We start from the raw sequence: 16,032 nt of genomic DNA, 5'->3' as shown, positions 1-16,032 counted from the left end.
TAATCTAGACCCTAGGCTGCTTTGTCAGAATGTTATTCAATGTCTGACCCTGTGGCTATGTTTCCTTTCAAATATGTAAGATATGTAACTTACCTAATCTTTCAAACTGCCCATCTTTACATTCTGCCCTGTGTTTACTCTGTACAGTTCCTGAAGGTAGCATCATTTATGCGTATATAACCTAATAGCTTTGAGTCACTAACTTCAACTAAATTCCCAATCCCATCAAGCATGGTTGATTACCTCCACTCTCTTAGAAGATGCACAGGTGCATCAAATTTGGTATTTCTAAAATACAACGTATTCTTTTCCCCTGAAATTCTGCTTTTCCTTCTGAAATATGCACATTGATGAGTGGAAGTTCCCCAGGCTTTAAACAGGAATGCAATATTCTATATGTCTCTTTTTAAAGCTTTTCCATTAAGAATTAGTTCATTTTATACTGCTGCCTAAACATCGCATCTACTTCCCACTGCATTCCCTGTTCTGTGGACCACTATGACTACCTTTGTCACCTTAGTCATTAGTCCTTTAATGGGTCTCCTCATCTTAGTCTTACCCTCTAAGGATCATGAGCTACAGTACTGCCAACATTATATTTGTGGTAAGACACATTTTAATTACGTTATTCCTCATTCTGTAATCTAACACCTCATCATTTTCCACTGGTTCAAGTGACAACCTACTTTTTCAGCCACAAGCTCTATGTAATCACTTGTCTGCCTCAATTTTTAGCAACCTTTTTCAAGCAAGATGCATAGACTTCTAAAGAATCGAGCTGCTTCATGCAATGTCCAAAGGAATTGTCTGCCAGGAATGTGTTCAGTCAAAAATCAAGTACACTGAAGAAAGCTGCAGCAGAAATAATTAATTTTGCTATTGAAATACTTGCTTATGTTCTCAAGCAGAGTCATGATTAGAAAGGTCACATTGCTTTTAGTGTGCCCATGTTATAGGTGTTGGCTGATTAGAGATAAATCTTTAGGCTTCACTATACAGCTAAGATGGCAAAGAATTATTTATGCTTCCTTTCTATTCTCTCTTCTATCTCTCTTTAACTGGAACCAAGAACAGTGAGATACTATATTCAAGCAATGCCCTAGAAAGAAAGAAGACTAAGCTGCTGAAATACTGCTTGAAGAATAACTACTGGGTAACAACATCATCCTAGCAGCGGAAGTTACTTAAAACATCGATACCTGAATGGTGCTCTACTATTGATATTTTAGAAGTATATTTTTTGCAGGTAGTGTAACACAAATACAGGGTACAAAATGAATTATAAAAAATGAATTCCTTCCCATTGGAAGCGTCAATTTAACCATATGATAAGAATTTTTATTTTTATTTTATTTTATATTTTTATTAAATATTATCTTCATAATATTTAATAACTGTATCCAATTAAACTCTAGTGTAAAATGCACTTTCATAATAACATTTTACTTCAAACTTTTTACCATGATACACAGTGATAATTTGCTCAAGTTAGATACATAGTGTCTTCTATGAAATTTACATAATCTAGCTTCCTTGAAGTTATGGTGGAGCAACAGTGAAATTTTGATGAGTCTAGTCCAATACTGTCATGTGATCCACTATAAAGACTTAACTCATAATGTATCTCTAGACCTTGAATTTTAAAGCCAGAGAGGATGTGTGATTCTAAAGAAAAAGGTATCTTCTAGACACATCAGGACTAATGCACTTATGAATTCACAGACGGTGGCAAAAGGAGCATGGTCTTTCCTGGTTCAATCCACCTGGGTTTGCAGCACTGAGATGGGAAAGTGATCATGGGCTGTCACCCCTAAACCTCTTGCTAAGAAGCTAGGTTCAATAGTAATCCTCTTAGAAAGGTAAAGTTGATTTCCCCCAGTGGAGTTGCACAGATTATTTTAAGCACAGTTATATGTATCCAGCTGTATATGTAGGGGAGGATGGCCTTGTCAGGCATAGGTGGAAGAGGAGATCCTTGGCCCCGTGAAGGCTGAATGACCAGTGTGGGGGAATTTAAAGGTGGGGAGGTGGGAGTGGGTGGGTGGGTGGGTGGGGGCACATCCTCATAGAAGCAGGAGGAGTGGATGGAATAGGGGGTTCATGGGTAGGGAGAAATGGGGTAAGGATATAAGATCTGAAGTGTAAATAAAATATCCAATAAAAATAAGAAAAAAGAAATAGAAAACAAAACAAAGATAGTTCCCAGGACCCACAGTACATGAACAATATGAAACAAACTCAGTGGTAGTTTTTTACTTCTCCTCTCATATTGATTTACATATTGGATATTGTAGCTTTTGTCTTTTTTTTTTTACCCCACCCCTTGCTTGTGTATTATGGCTTTTGATTCCCTGTTTATATGTTTTTTTGTCCTTGTGTGTGTGTGTGTTTCTTGTGTTTTGTTCTTTTTTATTCTGGTTTAGTTATTTGCTGCTGTTTATTTGCCTGTTTATTTTCAAAGAGAGAAAGAAAGCAAGGGCATGGAATTGGGTGGGAAGGGAGGTGGGGGAAATCTGAGAAGAGTTGTGGGAGGGATACCAGTAACCATAATATAGTACATGGAAAAACTTTTCAACTAATAAAACAAGGAGGGAAAGTGTGGTAAGGTTAAACTTTAGTTAAAAAAGAAAAGAAAATGGATCATTTCACTGCCTTTAGAAGATGATTCCTAGTGGTACATTGTAAGATGTGAATTAGATCATGTTCACTAGCAAATTCAAATATTTTAGCTGCTCTGAACAGATGATGATAATATTAAATATCTTGCAAAGACTTTTTAATTAAGTTCAGACATTATTTCCCTTTTCTAAACAAAGTATTTAGTTTGTATTTTGAAAAGTCCCATTTCCTAAAAGAAAACTATGTTATTTTCAAAATATTGACTTTCCAGAAGGAAAAATATTTCTATTAATTTTCTTTGGGTACTTGTTACACTGGAAACAATCCATGACTTAAGGTGAAATATGATATTACTTCAATACATTTTAAAAACAAAGATCTCACATTGAAAATTCACAATTATTGTGGTATTCTACAATGTGCTATTTAGAGATGATAGAGTAGACTTTTTTATTAATATCTGAATTTACTACATTGCATGAGCTCAAATGAAGCTAAATTGTTAGATTCTAACCCCCTGAAAAATCTTTACTTGGTAAAATATTCTTTTGTCTTTTCTAGCTTTTAATCTCTTTTTGAGAAAATGACTAAGGTATCATATAAATGTGTATCTATTAGTATTGAATATTTTTTTATTTGTCTTGAAAACTTTCACACCTTGACATTATTTTTTTAGTATAAAATTTATAGGATCTAAACCAGAATCACCATTTTCCCGTTCCCGTGTAAGTACAAGCACCTGATAATTAATATATATCTGTTTTTAGTCTATTGATACCCTTAATCTCTTAATTGTTTATCATAGCATAAGATAAATCCTGATAATGGTTTCACATGTGAGGATGAGTTCAGAGTGAAGGTGAGGTCCTTGTTGACTTTCAAATGCAATGTAATCATACTGCAGAAGAGTTCTGTTCTTCCTTCCACATTCAGGCTTCTGGATGCATGCATTGATTTATGCTGGCTCAATCTTCCAACTTTTCATCAAGATCTTCAATATTCAGCACCTTCATTATGAGCTACGGTTTTCTCTGTCATTAGAGAAACACAGTTAACTAAGCTCTCCCCAAACAGCAGTGATTACTTTTAAGTTCCTGAGCTTGTTGCAGTAGGCTTTTAGACAAGAATTGATTTATTTCTTTTTAAATAGATTCTTAATCTGCAAATCAATAAAAATGCCTCCCTTCAGCAGAGGAACAGGGTGAATGAGTCACCCTTGAAAGCAGAATGTACTAAAGCTGCCTATCTTTCTTTTCAACACATTCAGAAGGAGAGTATGCTTTCTCTGCTTAGGTTACTAGTATGTAAGGTAGGGAGTACCTGTGGTTTCAGCCTGTTTCCTCTGAATAATACTGGAACTGAACCTGCCATGACTTGTTTTAAAAGCAACAGGTTTTGTTGTTGTTGTTGTTGTTTTTGTTGTTGTTGTTAGGGAAGCTAAGACTCAAATATCTGCTAGCTAGTCAAAAGTAAAAGTGAACGATGAAAAACCTGGAAATGAACAATATGTCATATCAAAGATACAAAGAATTTAATAGGTTCTGAACTACTAAAAAGTTTTTGAATTTCAACTTCGGGTAACAGACTTAATAAAGATAATAATCCAAAAAAGGTGGCAATAGCTCATAGGCTCATTCCCCAGTATCCTATCTCTTCTTGACTCTCTACTAAACATACAGTATACTATAAATACTTCTTCCTGCATTATTTTAAAAATCTGTGAAGTACAGAATAAAGAAACTTGTTGTGGAGCTCATGGATGAAGTTGTAGCAAGCAGGTACAAGGCCTTGCGTTGAAACTCTTGTACTGCAACAAATAAAATCCACAAAAAGGTAGTTTAGACTTTAGATAGTAAATAATTTTTTAAATATTTCTAGCACTAATGATAAAAAAAGTTAAGGAAATCCAAAAACCAAGTAACAATTTTCCAATGTGTTTAAAATTCTTGGAATGTTTATATTTAATTTCATAAGCTCTCCATTGTATATTTTCTTCCAAAACAAGTTGATTACAATTGCTGTAAAGGTGTGTAAAGTTTTATCCATTTAAAAATTATTTAAAAATTGTCCCAACACTAGTGGCACTTTTGTTTGTGTCATATCATTTACAAAAGGGATATGTTTTGAACATTTGGGAAGCAAACAGTTTTGGAACAAAAGTACATTCTAATGTTTGAAAATTTGAGAACAGCCCCCATCATTAAAGAATATAGCCAAGTTGAGAGACAGTAGAAGAACATCATTCAGTTTAGGTGAATAAAATTTAATGGACTTTAACTGTAAAGTGTTTTGTTCAGATTGTATTTCATAGTACCAAATTTTACTTTGCTCTCCTCTTCCTCTTCTCTTATTGTCTGCTTGGTGTAGTTAAGGGGATAGGAGATGCTGACCTTCGTTTGTTCTTTCACTGGCATTATTCTTAGACAACATGCAAAAAGAAGAGAAGAATTTAGTATTGGCTTCTTATTTGAAGTTGGATTTGGTAGCAGACATCCCACTGTGAATAAAATATATTTTAAATGCTCAATATATATATATGAATCCTCATTCTAAGAAATCAGGAATTTGAAAGAGAGCAAAGAGAGGGATATATGGGAGGGTTTGGAGGGAGAAAGGGGAAGGATAAGTGTTGTGCTTATATTATAATCTTAAAATACAAACCATTATTTAATAAAAAGGAATCCTAATTTTTAAATGCATCTCCCATCTACTAACTAAAACCAAAGAGAGAAGGAGATAAAACCAAATCAAGATACCAATATTTAGTCAGACCCATTAGCCTGTGGTCACTGTTCAATGACATTGATCCTTTACACTGGCCTCCTGACTACCATCTTACTTCATGTAGTAGAGTCCTGATATTATTGCATATGCAGACATGTTAGTTATCAGTCAGCAACATTGGCTGTACTATGAGCAATTTGTGATTTTATGACCACATTTCAGTAAAATAGTGCATAGGTGGATAGTTTAGTCTTCATGACACAAACTTTCTTGCTTTTTGTTATACCGTAAGTGTCATTGGTTGGCCAATAAGTTGGTCCTAACAAGGCAGCTATATTGTAAAAAATTTGACCATATACTCTGGTTGACCCAATGGAGTTTCAAAATGTATAAAATTACACTGTGTCCATCTGTTCAACATCTCAGAGAAACATTTCTATGATGGTCACATTTCTTTACCTCTAAATTTTTTACTTTACAATCTTCTATGTCACACATATTTGACAGATGGAATCAAAGCAGTCTAGTTCCTCTTAAAGTACTGATACTTCAATTTTATCAAGAAGGTAATTGTTTTCAAAAGCAGACATATTTTAAATAAAGACTTTTGTCTATGCTACCTAAGCAGGATTCTTTACTAGCAAGAAAATGAGAATTTTTTCAACTTCAATATTTGTCAGAAACAAAGTAGGTCAATGAATGTATAGAGAACTGAAGCCAGTATATTTTTAGCATCAGCAAAAGGAATTACTGATAACTTCTAAGAGTTCAATCATAAGTTACACACCAATATCATGGTAGGCACTATTATCTTGTATAACTTTGATAAAATGAGAGTGTAAAACTCAACTTAAAAATTTTTTAATTTTCTCATGAATCTAACTATATAAGTTCTATATACCATTTTGTGCATAAAGAACTTCAAAATATTTCTTCAAAGACTGTGATTCACTAAACAGCCCCCCCCCCCCCCTTTTGGCAGAAAGCAGATGCAAGTATCTGAAGCTTCTACTTAATTATTGTAAAATATCAATTAAAATGTTAAACCTTTACCTCACGTAACTGATCATCTGCACCTTCAACCTCTTTTCCAGTATCTAGTTCTACATCAACAGGGCTACCTGCTTTGTCTTCTTCTATACATTTTTTACTGGGAATAATAACAGGATTTGTGCCATGTGCTGATTTAGAAGACTGAATGAGACAATTGACATAAGATGCTTATCACATCAAAAACACTAAGTCAAGTTTATTATCTTTGTGGTAATAGCTAATTAACTTGATTTTGATTGAGGTACTTTATCATCCTCATTAAAAATATATATTAACACATTATCTAATATTTATTGGCAAGACACTGTAGTAACCATCACAGTTTTACAAGTATTTGCTATAAATAATTGGCAAATCATGGTAAGTTCTGACTTCTTGAGGCTTGAATAGCTAAGCAGTGATTTTAATCATTGAAGCCTCTTAAGTGCAGATGAATTCATTACCTGGAAAATGGCTATGCTTCAAAATTTAGTTAACAACTGCCAGGAAAGTACTGGAGCCTAAAGGTGTGTCACACATTGTACAAGAAGAGGTCTAACACTTTAATCACTGAAATCTCTAGCTTACATACCAAAATTTGATAATATGATACAATGACCTCTTGTGGGGTATTTATGTTTATGTTGTATGCACATTTCTCAACTGAACTCAAAATCATCCAAAGGGAAGAGTAGAATCATTATTACATACTAAATAAAGAGGATCAAAATTTCAATAATGCTCTCAAGTGATGTAGCAGAGTGCACAAGGTCATTATAATTTACATTCAGCTATGTCATTCTACCATGTCACTTTTGAAATATATTTCTCTTAATTAAAGAGGCCATATTTTTTGTTATCTGATGTAGCAGCAGCACAGGACTTATATTAACATATTTGCATGTCAGAATTTGGTTATAGGGCTTAGAAAGCTGTCCTGCTGTATTAAATTAACAAACTAATAAATGCCAAATGAATATTCTAGGTCACTGGCAAAAGAGAATATTGTATATTGTTATAAAAAGACCTTAAGGATCTATGGCATCTGATAATTTGCAATTATGTTGACACCAAACATTGAGTGTGTATCCCTATATTGGTATATAAAAATGAGGTACTTAGTAAATATGGAGACCTCACCAAAACCAAAATTTTATCTTGATTGATTTTACATTTTTAAATTTAGTTACTTAAATCAGCTAACTTTTCAAATTTCCTGTTATGTTTTATTTTATGATTAGGATATAAATTTATCAGGAAAACTAAATATTATTAGTAAATCAAAAAATTATACCTAAAGTCACAAAATTTGTAGTTTCTTTACTGCATTTTGGGGGTCAATGACATTAGTTAGAGTATTTTGAATACATTGAATATTTAAGATTATGTAAGAATATTTCTGTAAAACTGCTGTTGTTTTATAGATCAAAATTTCTATAAGATTTGCCTAGTTATACTATTCAAATATTAAAATATTGTTTTATAAAGAAAGAAAATTTGAGCTTAGCTTTACACATAGAAGCCCCATCTAGATTTACAGTTTAACAGATCTTTGTTTTTTTCATTACTCCTCTAGCTTCATTTCAGAACCAGCCATCTATAGATGGTAGAATTGCAACGTTTCAAATTCTAAAGCAGGTAAACAGACTTTAAAAACAGTTAAGCACCCACTGTTTACCAATGACATTTAACCAGCAGCTATCTAGTTGACATAAGACTTTCTTAACAGAAAGAAATTGTAGCTGGTTTTGGAAGCCTAGCCAACTAATTGTGGCTAAAGAGGTCACAGTACTTAGATGAGAAGCTACTTCTGCCACTTTTCTAAATTCATATAATTACATTCTAAATATGTATCCTTATACCCAAAGATAAGTATAATTCTCACTCCTCATCCAAGAATCTTCTTTTCACAGAAGATAGAGACCATTAAAGAGAGCCACATGCAGAAAAAAAAAAAAAAGATGGTGAGGTGCACAGCTGCAACTGATATATTTACAACGCAAATCTTACAACTAATGTTCAAGGAACATCATTGACTATGAGGGATAAAGACTCTAAGCGCCAGAGGATCAGGAAATCTGCTGCAATATTGTGTCTTCTAGATATGACAAGGAAGTTTATTGTTATAAAATTTCAACAATACGGCTGCCTATACAAGACCTGAACAAATCTAACACTAGTTGGCCTATTAAGACAAATTGGCGAAATCTCATCTGCAGCCATTCTTAAATGAAAAGCTACAAGCAAATAAATGCTATAGGCTGCAAAACCATTAACTCCCAAGAAAAGGAGAGTTAATTTTCCTCAGGTATGAAACCAAAAGCAACTTGACAGCCCTAAGAACTTACACATAATGGCAACACTAAATAGAGTCAGCCAGGTGGCTGTACATTTATATATGTGTAACAATAATGATTAAAGAAAAAGATACCATGAAACTGGAAGAAACAGAGTCAGGGGAAAACAAGATGAGTTGGCTGGAGAACATGGGAGGAATACTGTACATTTTACTAAAAGTAAAATAAAAAATTGACTCTGAAATTATACTACATTACAAAATAACTATCAGAAAGTGGTTAGAAATACCAGAAATATAAATAATCAGGTCTTGGAAAAGATAGTGAGAAGGATGAAGTCGTATTTTTCATAAATGCAATTATTTTAGCTTATAAGACTTGTCAAAGGCAAACCTCAACTGCCAGCACTCGGAAGGTATAATGATCAGATGTTCAATCAGAAGCTCATAGTTTTTATCAGGTTGACTTCTAGGTATCACTAGTTTAGTCACTACTAGGCTGGAGGAAGACAAAGCACCCTTGATGAGCCACAAAGTGAAACAGACAAAGTAATAGACACTGCATATGTGCTGCCTGAAGAGGGCAAGTGATCTCAGGCCAAACTGCTGTTATGTAGTTTAGTTAAAGCAATCGTACACAGAATATTTTTGGCAGAAAATGAAACCGCTTACTGAAGTGCTTGTGAATTATTAAATATTCGGCATAAGGTAATTTATTTTGAGTTAGAAAAAAGATTAAAACAAAAAACTTACATGAGAAGAATAAAAATGTAATTAATATGTCCATAGAAAGTCCCTCTTTGCCGGGCGGTGGTGGCGCAGGCCTTTAATCCCAGCACTTGGGAGGCAGAGGCAGGCAAATTTCTGAGTTCGAGGCCAGCCTGGTCTACAGAGTGAGTTCCAGGATAGCCCAGGCTACACAGAGAAACCCTGTCTCAAAAAAAAAAAAAAAGTCCCTCTTTGCTTCATTCCTTACAGAATATTACTGTTCTAATCTATTAATATTTTTCTTGATAAGCAGCTGAAGTATTAAATATGCTACTATGCTGTGTAAAGTAAACAGGGTGGTAACTGGTATTCAGTGTTTGATGAAGCTGTTTTTTTGAATTGCCTTTCTCAGAACACTGAACAAATAACCACAAATGCTCCCACATGAAAACATGCATGGCAAAGCTTCTTTATAAAGGTTAGTGTGGCAAAGCAGCCAGGGCCATTATAGATTGCTATAATATCTTGCATTCTCGTTAATTTGGTTGGTCCTACAATAGGCTTATTCATCGACAAACCAGATAATTAGAAACATGGGTAATAATAAAACAGACTGTCATTTAGTCTTCTCATTCCAGAATAGAGTTCAAGGTTATTATTAAGTATTATGCAGATAACATGGGCATTAAGTCTGCTTTAGCACAGACTGTGTTCAATAGGCACATCACACAAGTTCTCCTTGAATCAGAAAAGGCTGCTGGTTTTGATGATCTCCTTTAGTATTACTTGGCTCTATGAATGGTCGATTAGGTGGATGAATGGAGCATAAACAATTACGAATGCCAAAATAAGCACAAATGTTGTCTCGAAACTTCAGTTCTATTCTATTTAAAGAAGCTGCTGATGATGAAAGAAGAGGAGCTGCAGCAAACACAGCTTTCCTTCTCGAATGTCTTCAGGAGTTGGGAGCTGAGATGCTCCACTCAAAGATTCCTTTCCCGTGGTGCTGCCACTGCACCCCCACTCCTTATGGTGGGGCTAGCTTAACAGGTTTTCATGTGATAAAAATTAGCATATGTTAACCCATCTTAATTGTGTATCCTTAACTTTGTATATCTTTAACATGAATTTCTGTCCTTCACTACTTAAGTTTCAGTGATGGGTGGCTTGGAATCTCTTGATTTAGAATCTGTATTTCAATATTAGAGGAACATTATTAAAACTTGCCTTAATTTATTATTTTCAGATAGAATGGGGTCAAAGTTTAAAAACTCGTGTGTGTATGTGTGCCAGACATCATCATCAGTTTTCTTTTCTCAATTACTCTATTTCCTTTTCTTTTGGGACAAATAATTCCCTGAACCTGTAACTCACTGAATGAACTACACTAGCTGATCAATAAGCTTCAGGATCTGCCTGTCTCTGTCTTCTCAGAGCTAGAATTCTAAACACATGCATTGTGCCTGTCTTTGACATGGACTCCGGGGATCTGAACTCACTTCGTAGTGTATGTGCTACAAGTACATTATCAACTGAGCCATCTCCTCAGTCTAAGAGCAATACTTTTTTGTTCTTTATTTTTTAGATTTCCACTCATAATAGTGAATTGTAGCTCATGGAAAATTCAACCTTTCTCATCTCAGAATCTCCCCCAAATTGTCTAATATGTCAGGCTGATTTAACAATCACTGGGGAGTTCTTACAGCTTACAATCACAGAGTTAAGGGTGGCAACTTAAGTATAAGTTCCTGTCAGGATATAAAAAGTCACAACAGTCACAACATCATTATTTTTGAGATAAAACAATTCTTACTGTTTGATTAAAGTCTGTAGAACTCCTCTTATCTTTTTATATGTGTGAATATTACACAAAAGCTTATATTTTAAAAGCTAACAGAGCTGCATGGATGCCACTTTCCATGAGATAACAGGAAACAGGAAATCATATCAGCTAGTAGACAATTCATTGTCTGTTAAAAATAATTTTAAATAATAATATTGAATGCCACCGGGCGGTGGTGGCGCACGCCTTTAATCCCAGCACTCGGGAGGCAGAGGCAGGCAGATTTCTGAGTTCGAGGCCAGCCTGGTCTACAGAGTGAGTTCCAGGACAGCCAGGACTACACAGAGAAACCCTGTCTCAAAAAAAAAAATAGTAATAATATTGAATGCCTATAAAAAATGATACTCTGACAATTATTGTTATTCAGAATTGCAGAAAGAACTCAGTGGTTTAGAATATGTGCTGCTCTTTCAGAGGACCCAAATTTGATTCATAGCATCTAGATTGGGGAACTCACAATTATATAACTTCAGTTCCAGAATATTGGATGACAAGTTCTGGTTCCTGCAGACACTCATTGCATGTGCATATAGTTATACACACACACACACACACACACACACACACACACACACACACAGAGAGAGAGAGAGAGAGAGAGAGAGAGAGAGAGAGAGAGAAGAAAATGAACTCCAAATATTAATTAAGGCTATTCAGTAGTTAGAATTACATAAGAGAAGTGGGGATAATTCAAAATAGTCCTCCTTAGGTCAAACTAACAGTGCAATTAAAAATAAAATAGAGCTTCTGGTCTGCAACTCTGCCCTGGGCAGATTGGATGCTCCTGTCCCCTTCTCACACCCACAAAATAGCCTATCTCCCAGGAGGTCTTCTATAATCAGGGTCATAGGCAAAACCACTGCCCCAATACCTGCCACAACTGGAACCCCCCCACCCCCCACATTGCCCAGCAGATTTGGGACCTATTCCACCATCTAGAGACACATCTATTTTCCAGTCTACAGCTCTTCTCAGGGTAAATAAGGTGCTCTTGACCCTCACCCAAACCCCAGAGGACCAGGAGTTCTGATGTAACCAAAAATACAGACTTCCTGTCTCTCAGGAAGTCTGCCTTAACCAGAGACACAGGAGGCCTGCCCTAACTAGGAAAACAGGAGGCTGCCTAACCAGAGACAGCACTGTCTACCTCCCAGGAGGCCTGCTCTAACTCAGATCACAGAGCTTTACCTGCCTACAAGGAGGGACAAGCTCCAGTCAGAGTCAATCAGGCCAGATAACCAGATAATGAGAGGCAAGTACAAGAATATAAGCAACAGAAACCAGTGTAACTTGGCACCATCAGAATCCAGTTTTCTCACCACAGCAAGCCTTGGCTACCCAACCACCCCTAAAAAGCAAGATTCTTACCTAAAATCCCATCTCATGAACATGACAGAAGCCTTTAAGAAGGACATAAATGACAACCTTAAAGAAATACAGAAAAACAAAGGAAAACAGGTGGAAGCCCTTAAAGAGGAAACAAATAAATCTCTCAAAAAATATAAGAAAACACAATCAAACAGGTGAAGGAATTGAATAAAACATCCTAACACCTAAAAATAGAAGTAGAGGCAATAGAGAAATCAGAAATGGGAGCAACCCTGAAGACGGAAACGTAGGAAAGAGATCAGGAGATACAGGCGAAAACATCATCTGCAGAGTATAAGTGATAGAAGAAAGAATGTCAGACACAGAAGATACCATAGAAGATATTGACACCATAGTAAAAGACATTATAAAGTGCAAAAAGCTCCTAACCCCAAACATCTAGGAAATTCAGTACACAATGAAAAGACTAAACCAAAGAAAATAGAAATAGAAGAGAGTAAAGACTCTCAATTCAAAGGGCCAGAAAATATCTTCAACAAAATCATAGACACAATCTTACCCAACCTAAAAACAGAGATAGCCAAAAAACATACAAGCTTACAGAACACCAAATTGATGGAAACAGAAAATAAAATCCTCTCATCACATAATAATCAAAACACTAAATGCACAAAAAAGAGGAAAGAATATTAAAAGCCTTAAGGGAAAAAGGCCAAGTCACATATGAAGAACCTACCAGAATTACACGAGACTTCTCAACAGACATCTTGGAACATGTGATAGAGACCCTAACTGAAGAGAAATGCCAGCCTGGACTATTATAACCAGCAAAACTCTCAATCACCATAGATGAAGAAACCAAGATATTCCATGACAAAACAAAAATTTAAACAATATCTATTTACCAATCTAGCCATACAGAGGATACTAGATGGAAAAGTCCAACACAAGAAAGGTACCCTATGCCCAAGAAAACAGAAGAAATTAATCATCTCAAAACCGACCCAAAAGAAATGAACCACACAAATACAATAACATTTCTAACAACAAAATAACAGAAACTAACATTCACTGGTCTTTATTTTTTTATTGGATATTTTATTGATTTACATTTCAGATGTCATCCTTATCCCCATTTCCCCTCCCTAGAAGCCTCCTATCCCATCCCCCCTCTTCTTTTGCCTTTATACCATTTTAATTACATGCAAGTATTAAGGTCAGTTCTAGGTTGAGGAACTAGCAATACAAATGCAAATAGTCAAGGAAAAAGCAAGAAAATAAACACAGTCAATAAAACATGCAAGGTAATAAACAAAATTCCATGAACACTCTCTAGCTCATTCTTTCTAAGGTCTCAGAAATACACCCACATACCTATGGGTACTTGATCTTTGACAAAGAAGCCAAAACCATACAGTGTAAAATGGAAAGCATCTTCAACAAATGGTGATGGTCTAACTGGCAGCCTGCATATAGAAAAATGCAAATTGATTCATTTTTACTTCCTTGGACAAAACTCAAGTTCAAGTACGTCAAAGACCTGTATAAAACCAGGTACACTGACTAATAGAAGAAAAAGTTAGAAATAGCCTCAAACACATTGGTTCAAGGGAAAATTTCCTCAATAGAACACCAATGGATCAGGCTCTAAGATCAAGAGTTGACAAATGAGAACTCACAAAACTGAAAAGCTTCTGTAAGGTAAAGGCCACTGTCAATAGGAAAAAACAGCAGCCTATGGATTGGGAAAGTATCTTTTTTAACCCTACATCTGATAGAGGGCTAATATCCAAAGTATACAAAAAACAGAAGAAGTTATACTGAAGAAAACCAAATAAACTCATTTAAAAATTGGCCTCAGAGCTAAACAGTGAATTCACAACTGAGGAATCTCAAATGGTCAAGAAGCACTTACAGAAATGTTCAACATCTTTAGTCATCAGGGAAATACAAATCAAAACTACCCCAAGATTCCACCTTACACCAATCAGAATGGATAAGATGAAAAACTCAGGTGACAGCAGATGATGGCAAGGATGTGGAGAAAAGGGAACACTCTTCCGTTGATGGTTTGATTGCAAACTGGTACAATCACTCTTGAATCGATCTGGTGATTCCTCAGAAAATTGGAAATAGTTGTACATGAAGATCCAGTTATACCACTACTGGACATATACCCAAAAGATGCTCCACTAAATCAGAAGGACAAATACTCCACTATGTTCCTAGTAGCCTTATTTGTAATAGCCAGAAGCTGAATAGAACCCAGTTGTTTCTTAATCAAAGAATATTTACAGAAAATGTGGTACATTTACACATCAGAAAACTAATCAGCTATTAAAAGCAAAGACATCACAAAATTTCAAGCAGATGCATGGTACTAGAAAATATTGTCCTAAGTGAAAGAACTCATACCCTTAAGGATATACATGATATGTACTCACTGATATATACTATTAGAAATAGGAACAAAATAATCATGGGGGGTAGAGGAAGGGAGGGACTTGGGGGAATATGGGAGGGGAATATGAAAGTGGAGGCTGGATCAGGTATGGGAAGAGACAGTAAGAAAGAAGTCCAGAGGTCCTGTAGATAGACAAGGCCCCAGTTGAGGGATGGGGACACCAATCCTTCTCAAATATTTTAACCCCAATTTATTCCTGTCCAAAGAAAATGCAGGGACAAGAACTGGAGCAGAGACTGAAGGAAAGGTTATCCAAAGATAACCTTTGGTGTCCACCTTGGGACACCAAACCCCTACTCCACTGCTGATGCCAAGGTGTACTTGCAGACATGAAACTCGTATGGCTGTCCTCTGATATGGTGAGCACTTGACTGAGCCAGATGTAGATATGTATAGCTAACCATTGCACTGAGTTTGCAGACCCAGTTAGGGGAAGAAGTGAAGGAGCTGAAAGGGATTGCGACCTCATAGGAAAAAAGAATCAGTATCAATTAACAGGACCCTTGAGAGCTCCCAGGGATGAAGCTACCAACCAAAGAGCATACCTGGGCTGGTTTGTGGCCCCAGCTACATATGTTGCAGAGGAATGCCTTGTTTGTCTTCAGTGGGAGGGGATCAATCCTGAGGAGGATTGATGCCCCAGAAAAGAAGGATGCTAGAGGGTTGGGGTGGAAGGATGGAAGTCGGTGGGTGGGTGGGAGAGCATCTGCTTAGAGACAAAGGGGAGGGAGAGGGAGTGGTTGGCTTGTTAAGGGGGGGCCAGGAATGAGGACAACATTTGAAATGCAATTAAACATAATAATAAAAATAATAGAACAAACAATAAAACCCTTTCGTCTTCTACTAGACTGTGAGGATAGAGAAGTAGGACAGTCTTATAATGATACTAATGAAATAGTTTTTAAAATAACCCAGGTGATTGACCATAATTCCACTATGATTTGAAGGCTTTCCTTGTTAGCAGTCAGTGACATCTTCAGAATGCATTTGATAATTAACGCCAAGAGAGCATTAAAA

General features: G+C 35.8%; 1 protein-coding gene and 1 long non-coding RNA gene across 2 annotated transcripts in view; both read right to left on the bottom strand.

Annotated features, from left to right (window-relative positions):
- Positions 1-16,032, bottom strand: part of Ptprd (protein tyrosine phosphatase receptor type D) — a 1,324,101-nt gene that overhangs the window by 949,374 nt on the left and 358,695 nt on the right. The window lies entirely within an intron of this gene.
- The window catches only part of LOC143442425 (uncharacterized), a 28,594-nt gene continuing 14,612 nt past the window's right edge, over positions 2,051-16,032 (bottom strand). The window contains exons 2-3 of the long non-coding RNA XR_013110635.1: positions 4,934-5,037; positions 2,051-3,650 (exon numbers count right to left, since the gene is read on the bottom strand). This is a non-coding gene — a long non-coding RNA (uncharacterized LOC143442425). The remainder of the gene's footprint in view (positions 3,651-4,933; positions 5,038-16,032) is intronic.

The sequence above is a fragment of the Arvicanthis niloticus genome, chromosome 5, assembly GCF_011762505.2.
Source record: "Arvicanthis niloticus isolate mArvNil1 chromosome 5, mArvNil1.pat.X, whole genome shotgun sequence".
NCBI lineage: Eukaryota > Metazoa > Chordata > Mammalia > Rodentia > Muridae > Arvicanthis > Arvicanthis niloticus.
Note: the sequence above shows the minus strand (reverse complement) of the source record. Positions and strands in the feature narration are given on the sequence as shown.